The 24,400-nt window shown below is 45.0% G+C and overlaps 2 long non-coding RNA genes across 3 annotated transcripts in view; one reads left to right on the forward strand and one right to left on the reverse strand.

The window, feature by feature from the left end:
• Positions 1-1,696: 1,696 nt before the first annotated feature.
• Positions 1,697-24,400, reverse strand: part of LOC120411606 — a 60,799-nt gene continuing 38,095 nt past the window's right edge. For both annotated transcript variants that reach the window (XR_005604045.1, XR_005604041.1), the window contains one exon: positions 1,697-3,443. This is a non-coding gene — a long non-coding RNA (uncharacterized LOC120411606). The remainder of the gene's footprint in view (positions 3,444-24,400) is intronic.
• Positions 18,470-24,017, forward strand: LOC120411605. Its single transcript, XR_005604040.1, has 4 exons — positions 18,470-18,662; positions 19,518-19,581; positions 21,621-22,358; positions 23,773-24,017. It is a non-coding gene; the product is annotated as an uncharacterized LOC120411605 (long non-coding RNA).

The raw sequence follows: 24,400 nt of genomic DNA on the forward strand, positions 1-24,400 counted from the left end.
CAATGTGAAAGTCCTTGTAAAGTTACAAATCAAACACATTTGTTCTGGTTCTCCCTAATATACAAGACACCGGGGTGGCTGCTGCATCGGGGGTAAGTGTCAGACCTTTGCCAGGGAGCTTACCAGCTCAGCTGCAAGGCCTGTCTGTATTCAGGATCACTGCCTCTACCTACAGGGCAGAGCTGGAAAGGAGTGTTTTACATAGCAAAAGTTCTCCTAAATGAGAAGGGAAGAGGTGGGGAAACTTCAGACAAATTAGAGATAATGGAGAATATGACATCTGGAATATGGATAGAGCGATTCATAATCTGTATCACACTTTGATCATCTCTTTAATGTAACTTTTGAATCAACCTAATGGAATAAATTCATACACAGTTTCTCTCCCTGCAAGTGAATTATCCACGCTTGTTCACAGGTCTATGGAAAATTCTCAGTTGCAGCCTGTAATTCTCTATACTGCCATTTTACAAAGTAGGAAAAGAGGGATGAATCTGATTTTTCCAAACTGTCCAGGGTGTCACCTACATACCGTGCAGACAGCCCAGTCCTCAAGGCACTAGAGTCCTGTTATCTTTTCATAGAGGTGATAAGTGCGTGTAGATTGTTAGAGTCTGGGCATTTTTGTAGAAAATGCGGTTCACATCACATCTTGAGAAGTCTCCCAGCTTCATATTTCCTACGGTTTCTGTGAGCAATTGCCTATTGGGAAAATTAATGAAAGAAAAATCTATAGGTGAGTGGGAAGTGTGGGCTGATTTCTGGAGAAAAGTACAGTGGAAAAAACAGTAAGGCTGAATTTAGACAGATCTAGAAAATATAAAAATGATGCCAACTCTTTCTTTCCTATTGCCAAGACAGTGTGATTTTATAAATAGAAAGAGTGAGGGTCTCTGTAAGTCATTAAGAGGTGGTAGTTTGGCTCACCTAATCTTGTCTTTATGTGCTTTTGTGCAAAAGAAAGGACTGTTTGTCCCCTGTGAACACCACAGAGGTCAACTCTGCTTGTCACTAAGTGCACTCAAAAGGTGAAGTCTCAAGGTAACTTCTTCAGACAGACAGGATCTTGCTGCGGAGATCCTTGGAGCTTCTGAGGGCTGACAGGTTTCCATATGGTGTCCCCTTTGGAGCAGATAAAACAGGGGTGGTCTCAGTTTTTGTATTAATGGATGGGAGATCAGGTTTGACCCCTAATGATGTTCCAAACCCTCAGGAAAGGTTAAAGTACAGGTGCTGGTGTTCTGGGATGATGGGGCTTGAGTCTGGTGTTAAGCCCTTCTGCGTGTGTCAAATGATGTGGCAGCCCTGGGGACCTGCTGTTCATGTGTTTGGGTATGAAGAGGTATATGTTGCCAAGGACCAGCCAGGCAAAAGCAGCTGGCCACTTGGAACAGGCTTTAGGGCCGAATCCAACCCATCGGTCCTCATTTGAGCCATGCTGGTGAAGGTGGTGTGAGGTCATAGACCTGGTGTCTCTCTGAGATGGAAAGGATGTGCCCATCTGGGCCATGAAATGAGCTGCTGGAGGCAGAATCCAGTTCCCACATATGCTGTGCTTTTCTTAGGGTGGAGGAAGGAATAAAAACTTTCAAAAATGGGACAGAAAGATAAAAAAAAGAAATTATTTTTGTAGTTGGGAAAAGGCAGAGAAAGTACGAGAGAGACCTTGAATAGATCTTTATTTTTGCTGCCAGTGGTCCCAGGATGAAGGCAGGATCCTTATATATACTCATCTGGTTTCTACCACAGGATACAACAGTCGACAGGTTTCCACCAGGAGGGTTAGATTCTGTTAAAGCAGCATTTTCTCATGGAAAATATTTTCTGCTGGAACATTTTGGGCTAACTTTCGGCATGAACATGAAAGGCTCTGACAGGCATGCTACAGTTAGTTCATCCATTAACAGCACAGAGGCTCTGGAGGGGCAGGAGGGGGCTGAAGGCCCAGCCCCTACCTCTCTGTGGTGATGCTGAACATGGGCTGCCCTGTCTGCAGCTCTGGCCACCTCAAATCGCTGCGGTGGTGAAAGCCTTGGGTGCTTGCAGGCAGCGTGGGGCTTGGCTGAGTGGCGATGGTGCATCTGCCCACGCAGGGCCTGCTCCCCGCGGCTGAACTGGCCGTATGCTGACTTTCAGCCTTATTTTAATCCGATTGATGGAGTGGCCAGAGATGCTGATGGGATTAGAGCTCAGCAGAATGACGAAGCACTTCGGATTTGCCTTCGTGCAGATCCCTGCAGCACACCAAAGGGAAATGGCTGCTTCTGATTTACAAGCTGCAAGAACGTTGCACTGAGGTGGAGTGTTTTCCCCACAGTCTGTAGCCACAGCTTGGCCTGACGTGTTTTTGATGGTGTCTAATATGTTGTGCGTGGTCTCAGGCATTGGGACATCACTGTGGAGCCAGCGGGTGCTGGGCTCTGCTTCCCACGAGGTGACCTGGCAGGTGGCAGCTCTGTGGGCACCTCTCTTCTCTCCCCCAGTCAGATGAGAATGGACATAATAGCTCTTGGGGCTGCCCAGCTTCGAGGGGATGACGGTCTGGGCTCCTTGGCAGGTATAAATCACCCAGTGCTCACTGACAGCAAGGTAGATTTGCACCATTTATGAATTTCATTCATTGCACTTAAAAAGACTCCTTTTTTTTTTTTCCCCACGTGAAAAAAGAAAAGGAAAATTAAAGCAAAGCATTTCTACACCTCCTGATTGCTTTGTTTACAGGAACAGGGTCTCTAAATGCTCCAGGCTGAAGCACCGGTGCTGCTAATAGAGTAAATTGCACGTACATAGCAGCAGTCATCCCTGCCGCTTTCACAGGAACCGAGCGCTCCCTCCTGAGTGAGCCTCCGATTTTAAGCCCTGAAAGAGCAGCTTGACACCCTGTGACCTGCCTGGTAATGTTCCTAATCCACCTCTTTATAAATACACGTTCCCGAGGGGGGCGGTGGGGCAGCGGGGGAGGACAGCGAGCGCGGCAGGCAGCATCTCGCAGCCTCGCCGTGTGCTGTGCTTGCGGGAAGCTGATGAAGGTGGTCACAGGCTAAGTGGATTAAACCCGGGGAATGTCAGCTCAAAAATAGCAGCCGCAGCCTGACACAAAGATCTTGAGAAGTGAGAGGATTTGCTGGTGAGCAGCGCCAGGCCCCCAGAGGAAGCGAGGGAGGGTCCGGTCTCGCCGGAATTTCCTATGTTGGCTGTGGACATGGTCTGGAGATGCCCGGGGGATTCTCGGGGTATGGCTCTGCCTGGCTCCAAGCCCTGCAGCTTACACGCACCGTGCAAGATGCAGCTGATGAAGAAAAACCGAGACAATGGCCTCCAGGGGTGGCTGCCAGGGTCGGGTGCTCCCTCGCCCTGTCCTGGTTTGAGCCCACCAGGTATCTGGGCTTGTTTGGGCATGGCAATGCCTGACACCAAACCCTCTTCCAGAAGGATAACAACACCTGGAGTTAAAAATAAGATGGAGACACGTTAATTAAAAAAACCCAAAAACCAAAAAACAACCATTACAATAAGGAAGAGTTAAAAGAAGGATTTAAAAACACAATTAAAGTATTAAGAATTAGCCTCCCCTCCTTGTGCCTCCCAAAGTTTTTATTCCTTCTTTTCTTCATGCAGACAATGATTTTCTTCATGACAGTGGCTGGTTTTACCTACTGTCTTGTGCAGTGAGAGAGCATCTCCAGGCTTTGTTAATCACAGCAATACCCAAGCTAATGACAGTTCGTGCTCCTCTATAATAGCTGACATTTTTTGACTGTTCCTTTTCTCTTCATCCCATTTATTTGCTTCACATAGAGTGGTGTTAAGCCTGTCTTTAAAAAGTAGTTGCCCTTGTAATCTAAAGTGTGTGTGGATTGACTGTTGGATAACTCAAATGCAGCTGCACGGTCTTTTGACCAAATAGTAAAAAAATGCTTACTCTTTGACCCAGTATACTCATGTTAATGATTTTAAGTTTGAAGCTACTAAGTAGGGAAGATGGACAAATTCAAGCATGATGTGAGGGGTAGTGACTCTTTCAAACTCAATATCATTACGATAATAAGCATATCTTGCTTTATATAATTTTCCTAGATGTAAGTATACAAAGGAAGCCCTGTTGTGTTTCACACACACAGGTTCTGAGCTAGAAAATGGCATCTCTGATTCCACGTCTCTCTTTCGGCCCTTGGGAAAAGTTAGCTTTTTCTTTTTGTCGTAATACTGCAGGAGTTAACAGCTTAGGGGGATGGAAACAGGTCTGGAAGTCTCTGGGAAGATAATACTTGGGAAGACAGGTTTAAGCTAAATAAGAAAGCAGATTTCATCAGCCTTCTTGGAAACAACCTGTCCAGAGACTTGTGATCCATTTCTAAATTTGGCCTTTGCATTTTCCACATACAGGAAGTGATGAAAAAGGCAGCAGTATTCCCTGGTGAGTTTGGACACGCACATCAGGGGCTGAATGCCTTTGTTTGTTTAGGACTGCGGTAAGTTGGGTGTTGTAAACATGACTCATGACGAGTTTAATTAAGACAAAAAACATGGGAAATGCAGAAGAAGGTCACGCATCTTTCTCTGCAGCTTTGGCAGCTGAAGGTTTTTCTGAGAGATTTGAATGTGCTGCACCAGTGCAAATATAAATACAGGTTTTACACTGATTTTCTCTTTCCCAAAATTATTTTTACCCTTGTTTTTTGGATGGTGCTAAAATAGGCTGAATAGAAGAAACCTGACCTAATGCATAAGCACATTAACTTGTGGCAAGCCAAACTGCAGCTGATGAAAATAAAAGATGTGGTGAACATGTGATAAAAGTCCTAGTCAATTTGGTCCTGCCCCAACAATGAAAAATTTACTCCTGGATAAATCTGACTAAATGTATTAGACCCTCAAATACACACTTGTCAATGCAGAACCTGCCTATTTTTCAGATTTTCCAATACACATTTGGTGTTCAGATGAGCCCACTGGCTGATGGAGCGAGAATTTGTTCCAGACTAAGCTTCACCTCTCTGCAGATGTTGTGTGGAGCCTCAGATTTTGGTTCAGACAAGTTTCTTCCCGAACCAGCTTATATGGAGAACAAAATAGTCCTTATGGGTTGAGAGCTATAGGCACAGTGTTCTTGAAAAGATGGTGCTGATACCCTTTTTGCAGAGTGGACAACAAATTCAGGTGGTGGGCATTGACCTAAAGTTTTGTTCATGGGCGGCACTTCTGAGAACTTCTGACCTATTTGAAAATCTCAGTGATGCCCAGTCACAGCATAGTGCTTAATGCCTTACAAATAACAACATGGGATGAACTTAATCTGCCTTAACGTTGGCCACTTGAAAGCTGAGCATCCAGTTAAGAAAAGTACTGTGGAAAAAGGAGTCTGTTGGACTCTTCCTGTTAATAAAGTGAGAAAAAAAGAGGCAGTAGGAATATCTGCAGTAGATGCCTATTTCTAACCAGTGAAGCCAGACAAGGGAGCCCTGGTGATTAGCTGAGACTGGCAACCTAACTAACTTCATTAAATTAAATTAATCCCAGCCTCAGAGACAGGAGTACTTGTGCCAAAACACTCCTTCACATGCAGGGCTTGTAAAAGCACGCTTCTTCAGGACTTTAGACAAGTTTATACCAAATTTCAAAAGTCCATTATCAAATAAAATTCTCTTGAGAGTTTTGAAGTCCAAGAAGAGCAGATTCATACTGGTGTGGGCAAAACCCTCTAGGCATGTGAAATAGATTAGCTGGGAAAGAGCTTTTAAAAATGTAAGATTTTTAGGTTAACACAGCCTCTCAATTTTCCCCAGAACTTGTGGTCTTAAATCCTCCAGAAGCATTTGAAAACTCCCTGGCCAAATTAAAAAGATTAAATTTATGAAACTGGAAAAGTGAAATTTGGATTTTGAAGAAAGTTTAAGTCACAGGACTTGCAGAATCTATGCCAGGATTCAGAAGTATTTTAAAATGCATCTAGATGAAAATTTCCAAATAATTACACAAATAATGCCAATATATCTTTGAAAATCTACCCCCCAATATCTGCCCTTTCTCATTCCCTTTAATACAAAGCAGCAAAAAACCAAGTAATTTCAGATTGTCTGCTGACGTCTGTGATTAAAACATCCCATTCTCATAAAGCAAGTATTTATGTTTGAGTGAAGGTTCTGCGTAGCTTACTGTCTAAAATGTATGTTTTAGATCATCCTGGTTATGTGTATGGATGGATTTATCAGAGATTTCTCAATTAAATCACTACTTTCCCCTTCCCTTCCCCTTCCCCTTCTCTTCCCCATGAAAAAGTTTTGGCATTCATATTAAGTGTGTTTGCAAACCAGAAATTCATGCACAGTGTGAATTTCTGGAGAATGTAATGGTGGGCAATTTCATCACCATTTCAAAAGCCTGAGTGCTCTGTTTTTTGGGGACGAGCCTGGAAAGGCAGGGACAGAAAAACCTTGCAGGCATGGAAAAGGAAGCCCCACTCCATTGTGCAGAACTCCTGTAAATGCATTAAGGCTCCAAAAATCAGCGATGGGGAAAGGCCCTTCCTCTGGGAGCACCACAGGCAGCAAGAGGGAATGCTCCCAGCCATTGCAAAATGTGGGTACCCGTCAGTAATACCCTCCAGTCACCCCTGTTGCAGGCTGTTATATTGGGAACGCTGCAGCGGGATTAAACAACACTCTGGAATGGATTAACCAAGGCATGGCTGCAGCCCTGTGCAGGTCCCTTGGCTGGGTTGGTGTTCCTGCCCTTTGTGCACCACGGCTCTACAGCAGCTCTTGCCAGCCTGGCTTTGCTCCCTGGGCACAGCATTTTGGCACCAATAAAGATCTGTGGAGCTGGGTGGTTTTGTCGAAGTCCTGTGTCCCTATCTAGCTTGGGATGTGTGGCAGGAAGCCCAGCATCCTGCAGGGTCCTGTCTGAGCAACCTGGCTGTAGCAAGTGAGCTGCCCAGCACTGACTCATTAGTCTAATCAACTTGAGTGTCCTATGCATTCCTGTCAAAGCTCCTTCAAAACCCAGAGTTAAAGGACAGATGAGCCCTGTAATGAAAGGGGAAGTATCATGTTTTACTACCAGATTTGAGGAAAGTCCTATTCATAGCTCTTCTGAGACTATAATGGCTTCTGAAACATATCTTGTCTTGAAAGCTGAACCAAGGATGCAAGTCAGAATGACGCAACTTCTGTGGAATCTGCATTTGCAAAGGCAGAAGGCAGAAATGTGTATAATCACAAAAAGAAAAAAAAGTTGTTCAAATACCAAGGCAAGAATGCAGAAGTAGGATTTGGTTTCACCCCTTAATTTTTATTTTTTAAAGTGACTATGTGTTGGGTTTTGTTTCTTTGTTTGGTTTTTTATTTTCAGTAGGGTAGGCCTTTTAAGGATAAGAAGAAATTCTGGATGATCAAAAGAAGCAATTCTCAGATCAGAGTGGTGCCACCAGTAGCTCTGGTCAGGTTGGTCTGCTCTCATATGCATTTCAGTCAAGTGGAATGGTAATAACTAATGAAGAAAGGACTCTGAGGCTCCTACTGAGTCAGCTGAGGCAAAACTCCACTTTTCCATAAGGAAATTTTACCTGAGTAAGAGCTCAACATAGACTGTAAAATCTGGTCATGAAATCCACAGCTAAGCTGGTAAGAAACCAAAATCCTTCAGACAGACAATTAAAATAGGATTTCCAACCTCCATAGTTATTCACATCCTACTAATGAGCTCTGGCATCTGTGGCAGAATTGTTAAAGGGGTATTGATCTCCTGCAAAATTTGGTGGGTAATAGTGATTTGCAGACACAGAGAGAATATTGAATCCTCCTCCCTTGTTATTTCCCAGTGGGCTGATCAGTCAGGGAGTACTGGAAATGCAGATGGCATTTCCATTTCTTCTTTTCATCCATCAAGTGGTTATTTGATGGTCCATCCAATCAGTATGACTGGTTTTTTTTCCTCTCCCTTTTCACAAAAAATGTTATTGAATGTTGGTATTTGACACAGCCATATATTATGAAGCAAAGGTTTAATGAAGAGAGCTAGATATAAACAGGCTCTTGATCCTGAGTAGAATGAAAGCAATTTCTTTTTTGGTAGTCTTAAAAATAGCCAGGGCTGTTAAACATATTTGTATTTCAATACATATTTTTCCTGCTCTTTTAAATGCCACTGCCTCCTTTACTGAGAGTGTTACAACCTGCATCTGCAGGCAGGACTGGGTGGCAGTTTTCCAAGAAGAACAGTCAGGAGCACACCTGTACCAGATTTCCCCGTGGGAGTTAGATATGGCCTTACCAGCTGATGGCACATTCAGCCAGAGCAAGGTGCAAACCCCAGGGTACCATTTCAGATCCAGCATTTCTACCCGACCCATCAGGGTCAGACCCTCCCAGAAGACTCCCATGGGATGATCTCACACACATCTTAGAAGAAAAAGAAGTTGTGTTGTCTTGAGGGAAAACCACTGCTGTCTTTTCGTGAGGGCTGCTTGTGACATTACAATCTGGAACAGGGAACTGGATTCAGTGAGCTTGTGTTGTATGCCTGACCTCTTCCCCTTCTTTGGAAAAGCTACCCAAATTTGGCCACACAATAAATGTCTATTAAAAAAATCCATCCCTACATGATTCATGGAGACTTCTGACTCCAGAGCAGGGTTTGAGCAGTAAAGATGAAGCACGAGACCATGTGCTAGAGAAGAAAAGAAGATATTGAATAGCTGCTCATTAATCAAGTGCTGGAAAGAGAGTGAGAGGGGTACAGAGGTAAAAAGTAGCAGGCAATTCTTACAATTAAAGGCTGTTTCAGGATGCAAATGTAGAGAGGGTGGTGGGGGAGTGAAGTGATATTACACAAGCAACCTTGATTTACACATGCCTCACTTCTGGAGTGCTCAACTTGGTAATTCTGCTGCTGCTCTATGGGCACAAGAGTGTTTTTTTTTCTGTTGTATAGAGCATTTTGCTGCCTTTCAGCTCCCTGTACTTTTCTGGCTTTAAAAGATGTGGAATATTTGTGACTGCCTTGTGCTGCGATGATGTGATTGCAGAGCTCTTTTCAGCTCAGTGGAAGAAATGAAAGCTTGGGCTCACTGCGAGCAGTTGCTAAGAAAGCAAGCAAGCCTATTTTAAGCTGTTCCACAGAAGCACAGACTGCCTTGATTGGTTATTGATTCCAGTTTCATTTTGGAGAAAGCACATTTTTAGCCACAAACATGTGCAGCCACATGTTGAGCTACAAGTATGAAAACTGTAAGGCTCTGCTGTGGGCTGCACTGAGCCCAAGCATCCAAAAAGCTGAGGACCCACATTTCCCACTCTAGCAAATGGCACCAGTCTCTTGAGAAAAGTTTTCTTGGCTCCTTCAGCTATACTGAGCTTTGGATTCAATTCAGTTAGGAGTCGGTTGTGACTTGGATCTTGCAGGCTGTCCCTAGACTGTCAGATGAAACAAAGCCTCGGACTGTTTTGAGCATTGGAGCGTGACTGTCTATTCTGCAAAATTCTTGGGCTGGTCCAGGGAGTGGTGGAGTCTGCATGAATTACTGCCCTCCCCAGCAGTGCCAAGACTGGGGAGTGCAAGCCTTTAAGAAGGTGCTACAGAAGGCCCTTCTGTGCAGGATGGCTTTGGTCTCAGACAATGTGCATGGGCATGTTCAGTGTTCTAGGAAGTGGTAGGTACACTCAGATGTATGTGTGTATATATAAACATGGGCAGCCATGCTTCCCAGAAACACACAGCCAGGTGATGCCTTACAAACCTGTGTGGATTTCGGTAGGTGTATGAAGGGAGCAAACTTGTACGTGCTACCTCGGGGCACATGGAAAGAAGAGATGTTGGGGCTGCTTTTACCCCAGCTAAGCCAAAATGGAAGTTTTGTGGCAATTCAGCATAAGCCAAGGGCAGGAAGAATTTGGGTACAGAACAGGAACAAGCCTGCGGACACTGGGCTTTTGATATACCCTTTCTTCAGAGCTGTGCCAGTTCAGTCATTAGTTGAGAATAAATAACAACAAAGTACCTCCCTGAATCAATGTTTGTAGGAACAGAGCCCAAGGTCAGGCACATTTAAAAAGGGCACTTTTTCCCCTGAAGAAAGCCAGAGTCTGTGAAAATGAACAAGGGAAAGACTTGGAAACTGTTAGCTATTTCCTGAAGGCTTTTCTCATTCCTTCTCGTGCAAGTTAACGTGTGCTTTGCCTGGATGGAAGTGGGTATTTCTTTTTTTTCCAAAGTACTGGAGATATCTTATTTTCCTTTTGTAGGAAGGTTCCAGACCCTGCAAACTTCCCCGTTTCATGGCCTGAAAGAACTGAAATGTGGTCACTTGTGTGGGCTGCAGAAGTCATCTGCAGAGGATGTTTGAGACAGACACCCCACAACAATGAGAGAAGAGAAAGGAGTCCTCTTAGTGCCTGTTCGCACTGGACTGCTACTGAAACAGTTGTTTCTGAAATTCCTGTGCTGACCTGTGGATCTATAATTCTGATAATCCATTTGTCATCAGCAGGACTCTGGCCAAAGTCTGCAGTGACAGTTGTCTGGCCTAAAGATCCAGGTATTCCTTTTAAAAGTTGGCAGGAAAAGGGGCAAGTTATTGCTAGAAATTTTTCCTATCTAGGACTGAGATATGGTCTAAATGCACATCTTGATTCATATTTCACCATTGTAAAACCAGCCCCATCTCTCATTACTGTTTCCTTAATATTTGAGCAGTTGATCAATCTTCCTCTGTGGTTCAATGAATATTTAATCATGTATATAAAATCAAACAATTTCAAAATGAGAGATTTGGAGCCATTCTCCCCAGCCACAGCACACAGCTGTGTAATGACCAGTGGAGACTTCGGAGCTGTGTCAAGCCTCTGCTCTGACTCAACTCAAAAGTTTGAGCCTGGACTTCTCCACACTTGTTGTAGGGTCCCAAGCAAAGGGAGATCTTTTCTTGGTCTAGCCTTGTGGTTTCAGTCCAACCAGCTGCATTTTGATGACTGTTTCTAGGTCAGGATTTAAACCTGGCCTCCCAGGTGACAGGCTAGTTTGGAGCCCTGGGCTCAGTGCTGTTCCCCAGGATAGCAGATTTGGCTTGGAGAGAGTTAGTTGAAATGACCAAAGCAGAGCTGGGAACTGAGAAGTATTGCTGGGTTTGCAGACATCTGCTCTTTCCTAGTCCTTGGAAGGGCAAGGAGTATATCTGGCGTGCTCAGCTCCCCTCCAGCCTCTTATGGGGGTAGTCTGGTTTCTGGGCTGAGGACTGAGAATTCTCTAGGCAGCAGTGGGATGAGGAAGAGCAGGGGATTGCAATGCTAACATGGACATGAGGGCTTGTTTCTTGGTGTCTGGCCTTGGTATCATGTTAGTTAATACTAGACTCAAACACATCGGTGTTCTGGGGTCCTCTTTTCCTTGAAGAAGCAAGATGATAGATTTTATATCAGAAATATGATGCCATTTAGTAATGAGATGGAACAGCTTGCTTGCACCATGCTGATCACCATAAATAAAGAAATTCAGACCACTGTTTTTGTTTTGAATGTACCATAAATCTGACTCCTATAAGTGCTTCTTTTTTTGATACACTTTATGCAAGGCACTCAAAATGAGGAAAACAGGATCAAATTTAACATCTCATGTTTCTCACTACTTCTCTAGCAGAAAATAAATTTCCAAAAGTAAGCTGAGACCACATCAAAATCATATCATACCATGTCCATTTCTGCTTAATGAGGCATCTTTGTATAGATCAGTTAGCACAAACACTTATTCGTTCATCCTTTCGCTAACCACTCAACCACAAAAATATAACAGACCTTTAAATGGTGCAGGAGGAGAGATGGGCAGGTTATCCAGGCTGGAGATAGGGCCAGTAATTCCACAGTGTAACAGGAAGGCTCTCAAACACCATATGAATTAATTGAGGCTGAACTGGAAGATATGGGTTTTGCTAAGGTTAATAACAGCTGACAGCTTGATCTATTCCTGCAGTTTACTGTACTAGCATCAGTCGCAGGCTCTGCTTGCCTCCTCTGTCTGTCTAAAAATGGTGATGAGAGAGTTGAGTGCCCATGGGTAAGAAGCAGGGGGCAATGCCAACAAGGCAAGTATCCTGGTGGGAGTCTGTTACAGACCACCTGACCAGGGTGAAGAGGCAGGGGAAATATTCTGTGAACAGAGGGGAGAAGTCTCACAATCTCTGGCCTTTGTTCTTGTGGAGGACTTCAACTTATCAGACATCTGCTGGAAATACAACACAGCAGACAGAAACAGTCCAGGAGGTTCCTGGAGTATGTGGAAGGTAACTTGGTGACACAGCTGGTGAGGGAGCCAACAAGGAGAGGTGTCCCACTGCCCTGCTCTTTGTGAAAAGGGAAGGGCTGGTGGGTGATGTCATGGTCAGAGGCAGCCTTGGAAACAGTGACCATGAAATGACACAGGTTTTGGTTCTTGGGGAAGTAAGGAGGGGGGGGTCAGCAGAACTGCAGCCCTGGACTTCTGGAGGGCTGACTTTGGCCTGTTTAGGACACTGGTTGAGAGAGCCCCTTGGGAGACAGTCCTGAAGGGTGAAGGGGCCCAGAAAGGTTGGACATTCTTCAAGAAGGAAATCTTAAAAGTAGGGAGCAGGTTGTCCCTATATGCTGAAAGATGAGTTGGTGGGGAAGAAGAAGCCTCAATGAACAGAGAGCTTTGGCTGAAAGTCAGGAAAAAATGAGGCGTTTATGACCTTTGGAAGAACGGGCAGGCAACTCAGGAGGAGTACAAGGTCGTCGTGAGGTTATTCAGGGAGAAAGTTAGAAGGGCTAAAGCCAAACTAGAACTTAATTTGGCTCTGACATAAAAGCAATAAAAAATATTTCTATCAATGCATCAGCAACACAAGGAGGACTAAGGAGAATCTCCATCCTCGTGGAGGATGGCTCATGTCTTGGACGGGTGCACTGTTTGCTGGGTAAAAACCAGTTGGATGACTGGACCCAGAGAGTGGTAGATGGGGTAAATCCCACTGGTGGCCAGTCACAAGTGGTGTCCCCACGGCTCAGTTTTGAGGCCAGTCCTGTTTAATACCTTTATCAACAATTTAGAAGAGGGGATTGAGTGCACCCTCAGTCAGTTTGTGGAGGACACCAAGTTGGGTGTGAATATTGATCTGCTGGAAGGCGGGAAGGCTCTGCAGAGGTATCTGGACAGGCTAGATAGATGGGCTGAGGCCAGTTGTGTGAGGTTCAACGAGGCCAAGTGCTCAGTCCTGCACTTGGGTCACAACAATCCCCTGTATCACTACAAACTCAGGGAGGAGTGGCTGGAAAGATGCCTGGCAGAAAAGGACCTGGGACTGCTGGTTGACAATGGCTGAACATGAGGCAGAGTGTGCTCACGTGGCCAAAAACACCAATGGCAGCCTGGCCTGTATCAGCAATAGTGTGGCCAGCAGGACCAGGGCAGTGACTGTCCCCTGTGCTCGGCACTGGTGAGGCCACACCTCAAATCCTGTGTCCAGTTCTGGGTCCCTCGCTACAAGGAAGACATTGAGGTGCTGGGGCGTGTCCAGAGAAGGGCGACAGAGCTGGGGAGGGTCTGGAGCACAAATCCTATGCGGAGCGGCTGAGGGAGCTGGGGTTGCTTAGCCTAGAGAAAAGGAGGCTCAGGGGAGACCTTATCACTCTCTATGACTATCTGAAGTTGTAGTGAATGGTGGTTTGGTCTCTTCTCTCCAGGCAATAGAAGAGCAAACAGCCTCAAATTGTGCCAGCGTAGGTTTTGATTGGATATTAGGAAAAAATTATACACTGAAATGTTATCAAGCATTGGAACAAGCTGTGAAGGGAAGTGGTGGACTCACCATCCCTGGAGGTATTTAAAGGAGGTGTAGATGTGGCAGTTAGGGATGCAGTTTAGTGGTGGCCTTGGCAGTGCTGCGTTAATGGCTGGACTCGATGATCTTAAAGGTACTTTCCAACCTAAATGATTCTATGATTCTAAATATCCAATGCTGGATTTAGCCTCTGCACAGAGTTGGGAAGTACCATCATTTTTATGTTGCTTCCCAGCCCTGGTCCCCACTGCTGGGTCTGCCCAGACACAGGGCTGGGACATCTCCACCTGGCTCCCCATGGTCCCTCATCCCTGCTGTTGGAAGCACAGGGCTGATGCTGATGGTGGAGCTAATGGGGCGTGAGTGAATATTGACATTGGTCATGTGGATATTATAGCTTGTGAGTATGTTTGCCAGCTGTTTCTATGACCTGGAGTTAGACTCTATCTACAGGGGTCTAGTAGGAGACTTTTCATGCTGTATTTATTCTTGGGGAAAAGACATTGAAACAACATGACCTGAAACAGACAAGCGAATCTGAAAACTGTGGAGTAAATTACCACAGGGAAAAGGCACTCTGGGCTGAGTGCCTGTCTGGTAATGATGCTTTCTTGCTCTTCTGTTTGTTCTAACCTAGTGTTTTTTTGCAGGTAGCATAAGGCCAGTGGCAAAAGCATCTCACAAGTGCCCATTGGCTCCAGATGTGGATTTCACAGTTGCTATCACTGGCAGTTATCACCTTGCAGCTTAATGAGGCACAAGCCAGAGCATCCTGAAGTCTCCGGTTATGTGTATGTTTGCAATGCATTTTGAAGGCCACATCTTGAACTCTGGGTGAGGGTTGAAGGTGCGCACCAACCCTGCCAGGTGGAACCTGAAAAGTGATCCTTATGATTGCTGTCCCTATAGGAGCCACCAGACTGTCAGACTGGAGAGGGAAGGACAGGAAGGTACAGGCTGAGGGCAGCGCTTATATGGGCACCGTTCCTCTTCAGTGCCAGGGTTGGGCCTCTTTATCTAGGACAGCATATGTGCCAGGATAGCCATACAGGAGGAGTCAGACCTCCAAAGCTGAGGCAGAAATAAGGATTTTATTGTGAAATAGACCTAAGCATAGTCATGTGTGGCTGGTAATATGCAGAAGATGCTCTTGTTGGAAATCTCATCTATTTGGGTTGTAGTTTCTAAAACACAATTGCAGTTAAAAGGTTCAGCAGCGGTGTTGCAAAGGTGTGGAAAGCTTAGGTAATTATGTAGGCTTTGTCATGTCACTCATTGGCAATCCAGTAAGTCTGAGGCTCTCCTTACCAGCCATGGAAAGCAAGGCTCATTTATCTGAGTTTACCTTAGAATGTGATGGCTTTCTCTCTGGAAGCATCTCTTTCCCCTTCTCAATTAGAAAAATATCCTGGAAACTACTTGCTCTGACCTGGACATGTTTCCTATAAATGTCTAAGTGGGACCAGATGGTTCCTGCCACCCATGTAGAAAGGAGACCTCCAATTTGAGCTAAAATAGGAGCAGTGGATGCTGGTCCTTGGCTTGTTCTGTTGATCCTGCCATGGAGCTGGTCTTGGCTTTCCAAATTGCAGCAGAAGTGCAACTGGCAACAACTCAGTGATTTTTCTTTATTACTTTACACCAGCTTGTGCTAAGCAGAAACTGCTGATGTTAAGAGATATTGTGGTTGCCTTGTACAGGTATTTTTTACTCTTGAAGACTGGTAGGCAGAAGTTTAATCTCTCTCCTATAATTATTTGCTTCCTCTGTTGTATACCAAATTGAGTTGGCTTGCTTCTCTTTGAGTCTGCACAATGTTAGGATACAGGGGCAGCAGTACAGAGTTCTGTGCTTTTGCTGTCCTGCCTCTTTTCCTACTAGTTTCAGCACTATTTCAGCTCCATGCTTGCCCCTGCATGCTCATTCTGATCTGGGACCCCTGCCAGCTGCTACAGCCATGTCCTAATGCCAGCTGGGATGTGTAGGTGCTGCAGTGAAAGGATGATGCTCATAGTATGGGACATTTATTTTTGACATTTTACAGACGATGAAAGCAACTTCTAAACAACTTCTCTGTGAGCTCTCAGCCTCTTCAGGAGCATGCTGTTAATGGGCTTACTCCCAAAGGCAAAGATCTATCCCGTCTCCCATTTTCTTGGATTTTGGGATCTCATGGATTTCTGTGAGATGTGTGGGCACTCGACACTTCAGATTAACAAGTTCTCTTTCTGCCACAGCAGATATTTGCCAGCACCCGCTGTGCCCACATGGGAAGAGTTGCTTCCAGAATTCACGCTCTTAAAAGTCTCAACCCTGTGCTGGGAGCCCCTGCAACTGGATCAGGCTTTGCATTTATTTATGGACTAAAAGTATAGTTGATTTTAGTCAGATCCTCTATGAGCAAGAAGAAAAACAAAGCTGAACATCTCCTCCCAATGTTACCAACTGGTCCTATTGTACAGTGGTTTTGTCAGCAAGTTATTTAAGATCTTAATCCCTTTCAGCTATTAGGGGGAGCTCCGAGGTAGAGTGAGACTGGAAAGAGGAGTGATTTTCACTTGGATTTTCATCTTTTCTCTAGTGCTGTAACCTGATGCAGAGGCAATGGCATTTCACAATGTGTACTCCATTCACAGCTACCTGCTTAAAATGAGGAAGGTGGAGGAGTAAGAAGAAAAGACTCCTTTAAATCTGTAGAGGAACTCTGGTGCCTGTAAGGGCTATTTAAAGAAGTAAACCCACTTTATCTTGTTAATCTATTTCTGCATTGTAATTTATGCTGCCATTCACACAGTGTCAGAAAGCTATTGTAAACCCTTGTATAAACCCACCCTGTAGACTTGAGGGGCTCGAGTCCATGGCTCTGCCAGCCCTAGCATATTGGTGATAGGATAATAGCAGGTTTCACTCTTAGAAGCTTTTTTGGAGGGGTTAATGCACAAGAGGAAGAATGGTAATGATTCCCAACAGACCACCTACTTTGCTGCTAGCAATAGGCAATCTCTAGTGTGTGCATCCTGGTAGAGGTGAGTTCTGAGAAGAGATGTGAAATACAAGCTAGGAGCTTTTGCAAATGATCTTTGCAAAGCACTTCATGAAATGCCACATCAGTGAGATATCTGAGAAGAAAGCCCAGGCTGGGAAATTGCTTCAGAGCAGCAGCTGGAGGAAAGTTACCATTTCTTTGGGCATTGCCACTCACGAGAAGGAAAGCCAGATGAAAGGTCATTCAGGAGGATAACGTGCTGGGAGCAACAGGGGAATAGACAGAATAATGACATAAAGGAAAGATGCTTGAGGACAGGCTTTGTCTCAGCTAACACTAAACATTTAGTCATCTAGGCTCTCTTCGTGGTCAGCAGAGCATGGCACTTTGAAGCCATGATTCAACTGAACTATTTTGGGCACTACCCTACCTAGGATGAGGTAAATTACACTTTATACATGCCTGTCTCTTCCTCTTGGTACTGAGAGAGGTTCAGGCACGTAGCCTAGATACAGACATCTGTATTTTAGACACATCAGGGGAGGCGAGACAAATCCTCCTTTGCACGTGGAGTGAGACAGAGAGAGGGCATGGATGGCCACACGGCATCCTGTGAATCTGGACAGCATCCAGTCACCCTCTGCCCTTGTCTTCAGGAGAGATGAGGAAGCAGAACGAGAGAGGATGGAAATGAAAAAAGGGAGAGAGAGGAAAGCGAATGGGGAACTCCATTTCAGCCATGTTGTTTCATCTCTCATTAAATGTCCTGCAAGGAATATGAGAGATGTAGGCTGAGGAGAGTAGCACAATAAATTAGAAATGGGAAAATGTGTGCTACAAGTTTTGCTAAGACGTGAGCTTCTTCATGAATAACCAACATTATTATAACTATCAACTAAAAAAGGAACAGTGACATTTTATTATTATAATTTTGATCTAAAATTGCATTCCAAAATCTTTATGGACTATCTTCAGCTTGCTGATATGTATATTTTGCACTGAAAATCAGGTTTTGCATGAGTGGAAAAAAAGAAAGCTTTTGTGATGACTGCAGCACAAATTTCTGTGAATGGTTCTTTAAGCTGCATTGCCAGAAATGTCATGAATCTGCTCAGAACTACAAGGAAGGGAAGTGGTTTGAAATTCCTAACACTGCTCTTTCAGCCAGAATAGCCATTTTGGGTGTACTTCACATGAAGCATGGCTTCAGGGCTTGATATGTCTTCATGCTGGGCCCTGTATTGTGCCAAGGAAATTCTCAGTGTTTAACAAATAATAATAGAAATAAGCTGTGTAAGCATATGTGAATCTTCATGTTATAATTTCACGTGTAGAAAAATGATCTCATAGGCACATAGGAAATAGAGCAGATGGTAAAATGTGTGTTGGACTACACTCAGGCTGGATACTAAGTCTCCTAGACAATAAAAGCACAAATGCTGGACGGTCCCCTCCAGCCATGCACATGAAGTACTGCCTCATGAACTGAGATAGGGGAGCAGAGATCAAAACAGATTAAGAGGCCACCTTTGATGTGTTGTTTTCTCCTATTACTGCAAGTTGCAGTACTGTGATCTGTCATTCCCTGTGCGGATATTCAAAGGTGTGTGCACGTGGACAGCCCCTCAGCTGGGTAACTGGGAGGTGGGTACCCAGCTGCATTATTCCAATTTTGAACATGTGCAATTCCACCCGTTTCAGAGGTGTTTCACCTGCAGTAAAACTGCCTCAGCAAGGTGGTTCTTGTCGAAGTCTTATAGCTTAAACCTGCTTTTTTCCTCCAGAGATCATTCTTGCTGGAGGTAGATGAATCCTAGTCCACACTCCTGTTTCAAGGCATGAATTTCTCTTGGGCACTAGGGCCAAGCTGCAGCCCTGAGCAATAACAAGGTAAGCTGGGAAAATCAGGAATAACCATGAACTGAGTGAGTTCAAAATTTCTGCTGGAAGAGGAAAACTGAGAAATGAGGCCATGTCAGATTTCAAGGAAGTTTTCCTCTGTATACTAGCAAAACAGATACCAGCAGAGAGCTATAAAAGCAAACCACAATGAACAAAGCCTCTTCCCAACATATGTCTCACCAGAAAGTTTGTAGGCAAACAAAAGCCGCACATGCCAGGTCTGTTATAAGAGTAAGCTGAGCTGAAAGGTTCCTTCAGTTATATCAGTGTAAATATTCTAAGCGCAGATCTGGCCAGTTAGTAGCCCCTGACTGATGTACAATATTAGATTCATGCTGACCTCAGGAAAAAAATTATCTCTTGCTGTTGTGTCATTTTTTATTCTCCTCTCAATGGCAGTGGCTTTGGCACAGCTACCTAGGATTTCATGGTAGAATTTAGGGAAATTGTGCCATGAAATTGGAGGAAATATGATTTAAAAATCGAAGGAAAGGCAGTGCAAATTTTATATTGGGATGCTGAGATATCAGTGCTGAGATTCACTGGAGTAATACGATCTATGGTTTGGGTGTTGGGATTTTTGGTTTGTTTGTTTGGGTTTGTTTGCTGGGTTTTGTTTGTTTGCATTTTTGTTTGTTGTTGTTGTGGGGTTTTTTTAATGAACAGTTAATCCATTAGTAGACCAATAAGTTAGTTTAAAGCACTGAACCTTGGAAGACAGAGTCTGGATCCTGTCTTTTCTGTTCACCCTAGTGTATATCTTGGGGAAATGCCTTTGCACCTCTCTTTTCTCAAAAGTAATCCAGAGATAATTGTGTGTGCTTATATGATTTATTTATTCAGACCATACCCAGCACCCAGAGTCCATGGAAGAGCCCTGGAATCAGAAATTGCAACCTACTTTGAAGTAAGCCACACAGAGGTTTTAACTGGTGGAGGTCAGTGGGAGATAGGGATAGAGGGAGAAGGTGGGAGGTGCTGTCTTGAGAAGAAACTGTGTTTGTGATCTCTATAACTTGCCTTCTTTACAACTGGAGGGGGATTTTCCTAATAGAAAACCTGTGAGCTATATGAGGAGGGTAATCCACTCGACCCTTACCCTCTCCTAAGCCTTTAAGTCATCATAACATTTCATTTCTTACCAGCTGCAGGACCACTTCTTGGGATTTATTTTGATTGCAATGCAAAGACGGCATTGCTTAGCCAGGAGGAAGGCCAGAACAGGGGTGTTGGAGCAGGGTACGTGAGTGGGGACATAGCAATCATATTTGAAGAGAGTGAGAGCTGGTGGCAGCGAGGAAGACGAACAGGTTGTGTTTGTGCAAGTGACCTTATTTATTTCAGCATGCTGAGGAGGGGCCAAATGTACTGCATTGAAGGAAGTCAGTCCACACACATATGGGAGCGGGTCCAGCACTACGTGGCTGGCACAAGCCCAGGCGCTGCTTTGCAAGGTGACAGCTTGGGGTTCTCAGGGCAGCTGCTGTCCTCAGCACTGGCATTTGAGAGCTCTCTGCATTGCAGGCTGTGCTGAAATGGGCAGGGTGGTTATTCAGAGCTGGCGGGAAGGGCATTCTGCTCTGGCATCCCCCGACCCCGCGGCAGGCACCAGCAGTGGGGGAGGACCCACAGCCCCCATGGCACTGAACAGACCCCTGCGAGCAACTGATTCAAAATCATAATTTGTTACTTCAGCATTTGGCCACTGAATGGCTCATGGACAAATCCTGACATTATTTCTTTTTAATGCTGTATTTGCTATCCTCTGAATATTTTGGGTGGGTAATTATCCAGTGTGTACTGTGTGCTGCAAAGCCCAGGAATATTTGCTTTGGCTTTTCTTCCTGGTTAGTTAGGGTGTGCGGTTGCTGGCCTAGATCTCACGGCATTGTTTCTGAGTATGTAAATGAAATTTTTATACAAGAGAATAATGAATACAGACCAGAGAATAAGGCACATCCTGTGGCAATTTCACAAAGGCAATTTTTCTTCCTAAAACCCATAAGGGGCTCAGCAGCTGTGATTATTTACACATGTACTTAATGGTTGTGCACATATGACTGATACAGGATAACAGACACCTAGTAACCAGAGATGGCTGCGTTTGGTGGGTACCTTGAATCATCCCTGGTTTTGTCTGTTTTCTTTCCCTTTCTCCTTCCTGTTTGACTATAGAGGCGCTTCTAAGGATGAGGAAGAAAACCGCATGAAACCAAAGGCTGGGTGTAACCAGCTTCAAATGCAGACAAGAGTCAGCATGTACCTTCATGTGTTAACTGTTTCCATCTTTCAGCATATCACATGGATGGGGTGGCATTTTAAAGCACACAGAGGATTGCTGCCACACATGCAGCAATGTGTGCACACACATACACACCCCTTGGTGTACACATACTTTGCACTGCACCCAGTTTGGCTGTGGTGCCAGCAGCAGCCCAGCTGTGGTGAAGAAAGCTCAGCCTGAATGTTCCCTCAGCTCACCATAAGAATTTTACGCCCTGTGCCAAGACCCACTTTGCCACAGCTGAAATGTTACCTGAATTGGCTGTTTTAAAGAGTTTATCTGCATTAGGTGTCAGTCAGAGTGATTATTCTGCTCCTTGCAAACGCTAAAGAGTTTGCTTTTTCCAAATCTTTGAATATGGTCTTGTGGCTATGTTAAGGCACACATAACTTCAAGACATTGAAACTTTGGTATCAAATGTCACAAATATATGTCCAAGCTCCAAGTGTGATCATGGTACTCAGACAGCAGCTGTTGCTAAAGAGTTCAATCCATCAGTTCTCATCCCACAAACAAATTGCGGGCAAATGTTCCTGAGGGTCTTTTAAAAGTAAAAGAGGTCATATATAAGAAAGAAATTATTTTGAATGCATCAAGGAAATAATCTTGGTAAAACACTGGAAACCACAAATTCCACTGACACGAGATTTTATTATTTGCAGGCGATTTTGTTTACTGCCTGTGCAAGTCCAGACCTTGCCTTGGGTACACAGTGGGGACTTGCTACAAGAGGACATGAGTGGAGATGAGGAGGTAGGGATGGATGTTATTTGCAAGCTACCAAGCTCACTGCTTGTGAGAGAATGGAAAACCTTTGTCTGACAAAGACGATTTTGTGGGGTTTAAAGGCAAGGCTTGCTTGTCATCCACACACCAAGGGAGCTCTGATAGGAGAATATCTCGTGCCATGATCCCATCTAATCTTGAGAAGCAGTACAAGCCAGCAGGAGTGATGCCTTCAGTAGCTGCCTGGTCAGCCACAATGCTCCCTTTCCAAAACTGCATCCTGTTCCTGAGATTAGGATAGATGCTGGTGTGAGCCCCCCCATATCACAGGCTGCCAGTTGCTCAGAAATCCCTGCTCTGAATGGGTGAATGGGTGGTTTCATGGTGGGTTGAAAGTACAGCCCTGTCCTCAGTGTAACCTTTAAACTTGATTAAAAAGCTTCCAGGGCCAGGCAGCCTGGGCTGCATCCTTTGTTCAATTCTGGCAGTGGCTCTTGCATTCCCTAATCCCTGTTAATATCACTGCTTGTCAAAGAAGATTTGTGCCTTTCCTGGAAGATGGACGCCTATTTTGTACCAGCCGGGGAAGAAGGAGACGCCTCATCAGCTGGTGCCGGGAACAGTGAGTAGCAGACAAGAAAGGCATCCTGTTTTCTGGGGAGAAGGAGCAGGAGGTGGGTGAGCATCTGGCTCTGACTATTAACTCTGGCTGCTAGTGGTGCTCCTGTGTTTTCAGGATGCAACACAATCCTCTATTTTAACTAAGCATAATCTGTGAACCTTTCCTGGCAGTGTTTGTGGCCAAGGTACCAACGTAGTATCCTGGCCAAACTGCAGGACAGATTATGTTCTGCTGACCTATATTCCCCTAAAGTCATTTTCAATTAGTGTAGTAGTTAGTCCCCCTTTGTGCACCAATAAATTTCTCCCTGCCATAATGTTGAGCTGAAACTCCAGAGGCCATACTCTCTTGGGGGCATTTTGCTGCCTCTTCCGAGCAGACAGAGAACAGGTCTGGATACCCATTGCTGCTCAGGCAGATGTCTCTGCTGCTAAGCCTGAGCCCAGACCCTAGTTCTTCTCAGCCATGTGAACTCATGTCTCACCTCCCTATTAGGGGGTCCTTCCTGGGATGTGGAAGAGCCTTCTCTGGCTCAGTCATGGCAGGAACTTGGTACCACATGCTGGGAGAAGGTCTCAGCTCCTATGTTATCAGGATGCCTTTGATGTGGGGCTTTTTTTCTCTCTCCTGCCATTAGCTGCTTCATTTGCTGCAGGGGTGGGGAGATACAGGGACACTGCAGCCTGGTGCCAAGCACTAGTAGAAGGAATCACACCAGGGCTCTGGCTGCTTGCCTGCTAGGGTGACTGAGCTGGCACACGTGGGTTCCCTGGAGGGTCAGGGTTTCTGCTGGCCCAGAGGAAGCAGTGGTCAGCCGGCCTCTGCTGCTGTTTAGTGCATCCTGCACCAGCCTGCCGGCTTCAGAAAAACCACACCATCATCGCTCTGCATTCCTGCCCAGGCTCAGCCTTGCCAGCAAACCCTGAGCAGGTCAGGTGCAAAGACAGCTGTGGCTTACAATGGCACTAAGGAGAAGGATGCTCTGGGTACCCCTCGGGATATGTGTACCAAGTGCTCCCAGGGCAGGTGTCTCCAGCTCAGCACAGGCAGGCTCCTGCTGTCAGCTGGTGACAGCCAGCAAGGTGGCTTTTGCCATCTGGAATTGGCAGCAACTTCTGCTGCAATCTCCATTAGGTGGCTCAGGGAGCCTGGCGAGGGCTACAAAATGTGAGAAAAGGACCCCAAAGGCCACTTGGTCTGTCCCCCTTGGCAAGGCAGGATTACATGTGTTAGTGCATTTAGAGAGTCCTCCTCGGGAATCGCTTCTGTCACTATCCCTTTCCTGGCTACCGCCCATGCAACAGCTGAGAGGCAGCTAATATAATTAGCAAGACTTAATGAGGGACAGTGCTGTTGGTCAGTGCTTTCGGTGGAGCTGCTGAGCTCTGTTTGCATCAGGGCAGAACCCATTCTGTTATCAAACAGCTGTCTTGAAAACTGGATGAGATTTTATCCTTTGCTTTCAGGTTTAATACGAAAAGCTGTGATTCAACTTTGTGCAGAAAGCTGTTCATCAAGCTCCCAGAAAAGCTGACCCAGCTGGGATCTCTCCCAAGCAAGCGTGAATGGTGCCTTGGGCAGTAGTGGGACAGGAGGACTACAATGGGAGAATTTCTAAATCATTACTATTGTTTATTCACAGACATTGAATATTTTTATGCTCAACAGTTTCTTTGGATCTCTGGTGTTAATAAACTGTATAAAATACATACATCATCCTCCTTCCTTTTCCATGAAAATGTGACATTTTCTCGCCTACAGATTTTGAATTTTACCTTCTTGGTTGCACAATATGAGAAAAATATGGCCTGCATAATGAAAACCAGAAACCTCATGGCTTGAGATGTTCTTCAGTGTGATGAATGGATGTGAAAAATCATTTGTGTTGGAGCCATAGCACTGGTGTTGTGCGTTATTATTGGTACACAAGCAGGCCAGCTGGCGACACAGCTTAAACTATGCTCCCGGTGGAGGAAAAAGCTGAAACAGTGGCATCAAGGGTAGTTGATAGTTCAAAGCAAAACTTCCTTATCTTTACCTTTTCTCACTTGGTACTTGCTAGGATCTCATTGTGGTTCAACTCTAGTCAGAAAC

This window comes from Corvus cornix, chromosome 1 (assembly GCF_000738735.6).
Source record: "Corvus cornix cornix isolate S_Up_H32 chromosome 1, ASM73873v5, whole genome shotgun sequence".
NCBI classification, from domain to species: Eukaryota; Metazoa; Chordata; class Aves; order Passeriformes; family Corvidae; genus Corvus; species Corvus cornix.